This window comes from Artemia franciscana, unplaced genomic scaffold, assembly GCF_032884065.1.
Source record: "Artemia franciscana unplaced genomic scaffold, ASM3288406v1 Scaffold_1418, whole genome shotgun sequence".
Taxonomy (NCBI): domain Eukaryota; kingdom Metazoa; phylum Arthropoda; class Branchiopoda; order Anostraca; family Artemiidae; genus Artemia; species Artemia franciscana.
Genome location: NW_027062822.1, coordinates 1 through 8,843, shown reverse-complemented (window position 1 = coordinate 8,843; position 8,843 = coordinate 1). Strand labels below are relative to the sequence as shown.

Here is an 8,843-nt window from a genome sequence, read left to right as displayed (position 1 = left end):
TTTTTATTTAGGCCAGATTATTGCAGGATACAAATTTTTCCAAAATATGCAGCCATTTTTAAGAATATAGAAATAGGTGTCACTCTCTAAACGGTATTTTATAGATCATTCAATGAAGTTGAAAGCAAAATCGGTTTGGGGTAATTCAATGGAGAAAATTTTAAGTTTAGCTGAAAAATATTCACAAGAAATTAAGTCACCTTTTCCCTGTAAAGATTTCTCTGTTACTTGTGACATTCTTGCTTCTGTGGGATGTTTGAACATTAAAATCTTTTTAAGAAGGCTAGAAAATAGTGTCTGTTTAAGAATTGGAGCGTGGATATATAAAAAAAGACCTGATACAATTTAAGGTGCTACTGACAAGTGACTCCTCTGAACTTTTACTCTAATGCATCAACTGACTTTTAAATTAAATTAAACGCTAAAGATTCTGGATAAAAGTACTACATTTGATTCCCAATATTATGATTGTGTATTTCGAAATTGATCCCAATACCTAAAGTTTACAAGTCCATTATGAATTTTTAAGAAAATTGAGAAAATATGTGCAGGCTTAAAGTTATCTGCAGTCGGGAAGCTCCGGAAATGAAAGACATGGGTCTTCCGGACATCCTGATTGTGTGGGATCTTCTTTGCATTTGGGGTCATTTGGGCATCCTGGAAGTGTTGAATCTATTTTGCATTTGTCATAAAAAGAAGGATTACACAGAGGTCCACTCAATCCAGCAGGGGGGAAGCATTGAAGAATATTTGTCACTGTTACTCCAGCCTGTTGTGTCACTGTAATCTGAAAAAAAGGATATTAATCATTTCTGTTACATCTGATAACTAAGTGATTATTTTTTTAATCACAAAAATGCTTGGAGAATAGCTAATGAAGTTAAATGTTACAATGAAAAAGAGGAAAAACTAGAAGGTTGGAAATTTCTATGGTGGAAAACGACAAGCGAAAATAAATTAAAACTGTTTTGAGCTAGACTAGAAGGTAGAATTTTTCTTTCCAACAATCTATGAATATAAATGAAGATCAGGGATGTAAAACAGACTGGGCTTTAAATAATAAGCTGTCAAATTTATCTACAAATATTGCTAAGTAGAACTTTTAATGACAGAAACCTCTATAGTAGAAACTGACATATGAAAACAAATAGAACAACTCATTTTAAATGGACTAGAATGTAGAATTACTTATTCCCAAGAAGGCATACTTCAAAATGCTTTTCAAAATGCTTGTCATTCCAGTTTTATGTTTCTATAATAAAACTATGAAGGAAAATCATATATCATTCATGAACAAGGCCGTATCCAGGGGGGACACACTGAGTTTGACCCCCCTTTAAATTTTTGTCCGAACCGTAAAACCGTAACAAAAATGCATATAAACAAATCTTTGATGTAATTTTTGAAGTTTTTCTTGTAACTCCCCCATCCCGAAAAGAAAAATCCCAAATATGCCCCCAAAAGCATAGCTACTGAACTTTTCTAATATGCTGAATAAAATGACTATCTCAACATTTTCGTCGGACAACTGCGAGGAAAAAGGGTTTGGAAGAAACTCTTTGCCCACCAATATTATTGGGATATTTTTGGGAATATAAAATTCTGTTTAAACTAGCCTTTTCCCAACATTCTAGGACTACTGGTTCAATGCTAAGACTCCAGGAGAAAACTCAAACAAATAAATAAACAAAATCCGTGATCTTTCTTCTGGAAATATATAAAAATTCCACATTTTTGCAGATGGGAGCTTCAAACTTTTACCATTCAGTTTTTGCAAATAATGAATCAGGTGGTGTAATTCTCGATAAGACTTTTGTCAGTGTTTTGACTTTTAGTCAGTGTTTCTCCCTTTTTCTCAAAAAACAAGTAAATTTTCTCAGCCTCGTAGCGAAGTTTGTTGCCATGATCCGTTTGATTTGAACGTGTGTTGTCACTGACACGTGTAATCACTGCTAAACTAATAGTAGGTTATTTATTTTATACTTTTCGTGGTGTCAAATCGATCATTCATGCTTTATAAATCTTATAAGAGACATGGGGATAATCTCTTAGCGATTTTGAATTTATGCATGTTTTGATTTTGGCTCATCGCGCATGAATAATTAAAGCGAAATTCCCCCTTTGTTTTTTTGCTAAATACCTTTCTCTTAGTTTTTATCGGACGATTTTGATAAAACAAAGGGTTGGGGGAGAAGACCTTGTTGCCTTTCAACATCAGGTTACTTAAAAATGCAACTATAGTTTTTTATTTTTTTACGAACGTTTTTGTTAGTAATAATTATACGTAACTAACGAATTAACTTTCGTAATGAACTTCTATATTTTTGTGTTTTTATTACGTATATGAGGGGGTTCACCCCCTCTTCAATACCTCGCTATTTACACTAGAGCTTGAAAATTGTTCAAATTCTTTAAGAATGACCCCTGAATCACAAAGGCCGTAGAATAAATATTTGAAATTACTAAGAATACTTTAGCGTAAATACCAAGGTATTGTGGAGGAGACGATCTCCCTTATATACGTAATACTTTCTATTTGTTTTAAGTTTTAATACTGCACATTACTTCAGTTGAGAAAAAAATATTTATTTTCTGATTTTTTTTTTGAATAATGCTAGAAAATCCTGCACCCCCTTCATGGAAATTATGTTCCTTCATGATGAATTCCTCCATAGAAATTTTCTCTCACTTAGCCCCCTCCCCTTATCCACCCCAACGCGAAATACCCCCCATCAAAATGGTCAAAGTTCGTACCTTGAAGCCCCTCCCCCGGGAACTGTGGGGGATGAAGTTGTCCCCAAAGACAACTTGTTAGGTTTTCGACTAAGCTGAATAGAATGGCTATCTCAAAATTTTATCCGGTGATTTTGGGGAAAAATGTGCTTGGGAGGGAGCCTAGGTGCCCTCCAACTTTTTTGGACGCTTAAACAGGGCACTAGAAATTTGAATTCCCGTTAGAATGAGCCCTCTTGCAACATTCTAGGACCACTGGGTCAATACAACGACCCCTGGAAAAAAACAACAACAAATAAACCCGCATCCGCGATCTGGCTTCTGGCAAAAAATACAAAATTCCACATTTGATGATTATCCACTGATGATTATCTAGATGTAGAAAAGTAGGCAACCTTATGACTGGTTTTGAGAAAATTAATGAAGATGGCACCGTTGACCCACCTGCTTTAGTCTGCTAGACCTAGCACTACTGGTGACCCACCATTGGGCATAAGAGTATGGCTGTTACCTTTTGTGAAGATATATGTTGGAGGTGCAGTAGCACCAGACGCACTGCATTAGTAGACATTGTTTTGATTTTACCATATTTGGCAGATGTAGTTCGTGAAACTTCCTTTAACAAAGTCGTGGCCAAAATTGAAGATTAAGGTAAAACATTAGGACCTACATCTCATCAATATTCCAATATTTCATTTAAAGCTACTTGCCCTTGATAGGCTGATGTCTTCGGGGGATGTGAACGATAAATACATATCAAACAGTTCGTGGCAACGAACTGCAGTAAGGAGTGACTGGCTCAATAGTAAATAAAACTCTAAAAAACGGAATTTGATACAAATAAATACATCAAAAGAATTACATTTTTATGCTGATTTGAAATATATAAGTTTCATCAAATTTAATCTTAGCCATCGAAAGTTACAAGCCTGCAAAAATTTGCCTTATTTTGGAAAATAGGGAGTAACACTCCCTAAGAGTCATAGAATCTTAACGAAAATCACACCATCAGATTCAATGTATCAGAAAACCCTACTTTAGAAGTTTTGAGCTCCACAAAAATGTGATCTACAAAAATGTGGAAATTTGTATTTTTTTACCAGAAGACTGCTCACGGATGCGTGTTTATAGAGGAGTGTGCAGACGTTTTCAGGGGGATTTTTCGGTTTTGGGGGAGGGGGTCATGTGGAAAGATTTTTATATGGAGGATTTGTCATGAGGATTTGTCGCATTTAGCGTGTCAGAAAACCCTACTTTAGACGTTTCAAGCTCCTATGAAGAAAAATATGTAATTTCGTATTTTTTGCCAGAAGGGTGCGGGTGCGCGTTTTTTTGTTGTTTTATTTTGTTTGTTTTTACCCAGGGGTGATTTCATTGACTCAGTGGTCCTAGAATGTCTTCAGAGTGTGGGAGGCCCCCTCCAACACTCTTCTTTTCCAATGTCAGCGAATCAAAATTTTGAAATAGCCGTTTTCTTCAGCCTAGTCGAAAAACCTAATAGCTATGTCTTTGGGGACAACTTACTCGCTCACAGTCCCCGGGGGAGGGTCTGCAAGCTATAAACTTTGACCAGTGTTGGCCTACAGTAATGGTTATTGGGAAATGTACCGATGTTTTAAGGTGAATTTCTTGGATGGAGGGGGGCGGAGGGGAGGGGGCTACGTGGGATGATCTTTCAATGGAGTAATTTGTAATGGGGGAAGAGAATTCCCATGAAGAGGGCGCATGATTTTCTAGTATTATTTAAAAAAACAATGAAAAAATAAAGATGAAAAAGTTTTTTCAACTGAAAGTAAGGAGCAAGCATCAAAACTTAAAACGAACAGAAATTATTATGTATATGAGGTGTTCATCTCCTCCTAAATACCTTGCTTTTTACGCTAAGGTTTTTTTTCTAGTTATTTCAACTATTTATTCTACGGCCTTTGTGATTCAGGGGTCATTCTTATAAAATTGGGACAAAATTTAAGCTTTATTGTAAAGAGCAAGGTATTAACGAGGGGGAGAACCCCCTCACGTACGTAATAAAAATATACAATATAGAATTTTGTTACGTAAGTTAATTCCAAAGTTACGGATATTTTTTACCAATAAAAATGTTCGTAAAATTAAAAGTTGTAGTTGCCTTTTTAAGTAACCAAACGATTGGAGGGCATCTAAGCGCTTCCCCCACCCCTTTTTTCTCAAAATCGTCCGATCAAAACTAAAAGAAAGCCATTTCGCCAAAAAAAAAAATTATTATGCAAATTTTTGTTTTAATTATTCATGTGCAAAAAGCCATAATCGACACATGCATTAATTCAAAAACGTTCAGAAATTAAATGAAAAAAAAACAAGTTTGTTTTAACTGAAAGTTAGGAGCGACAGTTAAAACTTAAAATCAATAGAAATTACTTCCTATATGTAAGGGGGTGATCCTTCATCAACGCCTCGCTGTTTACGCTAAAGTTTTTTACTGGTTTAAAAAATAGAGCTGTAAGAAAGAGTCCAACTTTCTGCGTCAAGAGCGGGGCGTTGAAGAGGGAACACCCCTTTTTACATACGGAGTAATTTCTGTTCGTTTTAAGTTTTAGTACCGCTCCTTACTTTCAGTTAAAAACTTTTTTTTATATTTAATTATCTTTAAAAATAAGATCAACTAGTCTTCTGATGCACTGGGTTTTTTACCCTTCTAGGGGAGAAACGAAAGAGGCTGTCAAGTCCAAATGAGGTCATTAAATTATGTTCAATTTTTAGTGAAAATCGATATTAACTCTTTTACTAAATTCCAGCTAGTAAAATGTCAATGCCTTTCTTCTGTTTAGAATTTATAGGTACAGAAAAAAAAATGCAGAAATCTAGAAAATCTCGAAAACAAATTTCCACAAAGAAAAGTGGAACGTTGCAGCAGCTGAAAACATAAAACCAAATTAGTGTCTTGGATTTGTTAAAATACACAGACTCTGACAGAATAAATCTTTTCATTCCCAAGTATTGACCTTGTAACTAATTAAATAAAAAAAAAAAGTTTTTTTACCTGAAAGTAAGGAGCGACATTAAAACTTAAAACGAACAGAAAATACTTTGTATATGAAAGGGGCTACTATCTCCTCAACGCCCCGCTCTTTGCGCTAAAGTTTTTTACTGTTTTAACATGTAGGGTTCCTCATCAACGCCCCGCTCTTTGCACTAAAGTTTGAATCTTTTTCTCAACTCTTCTTTTTAAAACAGTAAAAAACTTTAGCGTAAAGAGCGGGGCGTTGATGAGGAAGCAGCTTCTTTCATATACGAAGTAATTTATGTTCGTTTTAAGTTTTAATGTCGCTCCTTACTTTCAGTTAAAAAAAAACTTATTTTTTAAATTTAATTTTTGAACGTTTTTGAATCACGCATGTTTTGACTTTGGCTCTCTGCAGAGGAATAATTAAAACGAAATTCGCATTTTTTTTTTGGCTAAATGGCTTTCTCATAGTTTTGATCGAATGATTTTGAGAAAAAAAGGAGCGGGGGAGGCAGCCTAGTTGCCCTCCGATTTTTCGGTTACTTAAAAAGGCAGCTAGAACTTCTAATTTTCTACGACTGTTTTTATTAGCAAAAGATATACGTAACTTATAGATTAGCTTACGTAACGGACTTTTGTATTCTCATGTTTTTATTACATACATGAGGGGTTCACCCCCCCTGTCAGTACCTCTGAGTCACAAAAGCCGTAGAATAAATAGTTGAAATTACTAAAAATACTTTAGTGGAAAGAGCGAGGTATTAGGTGGAGGTGAGCCCCTCATATGCGCAATAATTTCTGTTTGTTTTAAGTTTTAATGCTGCTCCTTACTTCCAGTTGAAAGAACTTTTTCATATTTATTTTTTCATTGTTTTTTTTTAAATAATGCTAGAAGATTCTGCACTCCCTTCATGGAAATTTTCACCCCCCCCCCCATTACAAATTCCTCCATGGAAAGTTCCCCCAACATAACCCCCTCTTCTCAACTCCTGCCCAACCGAAGCATCCCTCTGAAAAGGTCTATGCACTTTCCAATAACCATTACTATATGTTAGCACCGGTCAAAGTTTGTAACTTGTAGTCCCTCCCACGAGGACTGTAAGTCGTCCCCGAACACATAGTTATAAGGTTTTTCGACTAAGCTGAATAAAATGGCCATCTCTGAGTTTTTATCCGTTGAAATTAAAAAAAATAATTAGCATGGGAGGGGGCCTAGGTAACCTCCAATTTTTAGGTCACTTAAAAAGGGCACTACAACTTTTCATTTCCGTTAGAATGAGCCCTATTGCAACATTCTAGGACAAGAGGGTCGATACGATCACCCCTGAGGAAAAAAACAACAATAAAAAAACAAACAAACAAACAGACAAATAAACACTTCTGGCAAAAAATACAAAATTCCACATTTTTGTAGATAACAGCTTGAAACTTCTACAATAGGGTTCTCTGATACGCTGAATCGGATGGTGTGATTTTGTTAAGATTCTATGACTTTTAGGGGGTGTTTCCCCCTATTTTCTAAAATAAGGCAAATTTTCTCAGGCTCGGAACTTTCGATGGGTAAGATTAAACTTGATGAAACTTATATATTTAAAATCAGCATTAAAATGCAATTCTTTTGATGTAGCAATTGGCATAAAAATTCCATTTTTTTAGAGTTTTGGTTACTATTGAGCCGGGTCACTACAGTTTGTTACCACGAACTGTTTGACAGTTGGTCTAAGATATGCACGGAAAAATGGTTTTCAAAATTATCCGTTAATTTAAATTTTAGGTGAGAGACACGGGTCTTGTCTCTCTTATACTCCGGGCAAAATCATTATTATCTTGCCCCTCTCTCTCCCCCTGTATTCCAAGAAACTTGGCCAAATTTCAACGATATATTTATGTATCAGCATAATTATTTTCTATCTATTAATTAATGAATATGTCTTTTATTAATATTTATTCTAGTATTTAAATTACTGAACTGCTTTATTTTAACGAATTATTTTCGTTTATTTTTTATTATTACATAATTAATTTAATTGTTTAATTAGTTGTTATATCTTAGTTAACTAACAGTTTATTAACTATTTTCATTTATTAACTGCGCCCTCAACTTGATTTTAATAAAACGGAAACTAAAAAATTACAAAATAGTCATAAGCGTTAGATTATATACTTGAAATTCTGCACCCTAAAATTTCTGAGCCCTGGGAAAGTACCTCAACTGTCCCTCCCTTAATATCCCCTGTGGTAGTTGATACTAACAAAAAAATTCGAAAATTGTAACTACCTTGTTTACTTCATTGGATATTGATAATTATTTCACCAGTAAATTGATTTAAATTTAAAAAGTATTTGCTTAATCCTTCTATGATACTCTTATGCATATATTTTCTTATTGAAAACTCTGGTAAACTAATTCAAATGATAATTTAGAGGAGAAAATCTTAGTAAAAAGAACTGATTTGATATAAATATCGATTGGCCATAGCAGCTAAGTTGCTTATAAAACTTAACTAGCCTGTAGTAAAAGCGTCTAAATTAATGTTCTGTCAGTAAGACTTTGTTAAAGAAGATTTTCATTGTTTCATAATAACTTCCTTAAATTAACACACTCTTACTATAAGAGTGTGTTAATTTGACAACTAACATAACTACTTCATAATTATTATTTTTTAGTTGTCAGAGCAACAGAAGTTATGGAACAGAAGTTTTTCTGCGGGTGCTTGAGCCTCATTGTTAGGTTGAATTGGGCTACTCTCTTCATAGTCTTCGTGTTCTAGTTCTGCACTTCTGTATAATCAGAACTAGAATACAAAGACTACGTATAAGGTGCCAGGTAGCCAAAAGGCTGATTTGCAGAATTTGGAAACGGACGTAAAAAATATCTATAAAGGTGAAATTCAAAAATATTTCATTCATTATAGTTGAGCGTGTTGATTTTTTAAACCTCATACCATCAATTCCTGAGAAGATAAAAAACAATTTTGTTAACAGATTATGGTAACAGACACTCACGGTTCTTATCTCGGTTGTAATTGTAATAGTTGGTCTACTCAGGAAAAATCTCCCCTCTGCAGCAGCTGGAGCTTTGATGCTAGGTTCAATTAGGTTGTTATCTTGGTTGTCTTCAAAAAGTTCA

The 8,843-nt window shown here is 34.5% G+C and overlaps 1 long non-coding RNA gene across 1 annotated transcript; it reads right to left on the bottom strand.

Annotated features, from left to right (window-relative positions):
* Positions 1-448: 448 nt before the first annotated feature.
* LOC136042531 (uncharacterized) lies at positions 449-8,843 on the bottom strand. Its single transcript, XR_010621343.1, has 2 exons — positions 8,720-8,843; positions 449-787 (listed from the first exon to the last, which is right to left on the bottom strand). It is a non-coding gene; the product is annotated as an uncharacterized LOC136042531 (long non-coding RNA).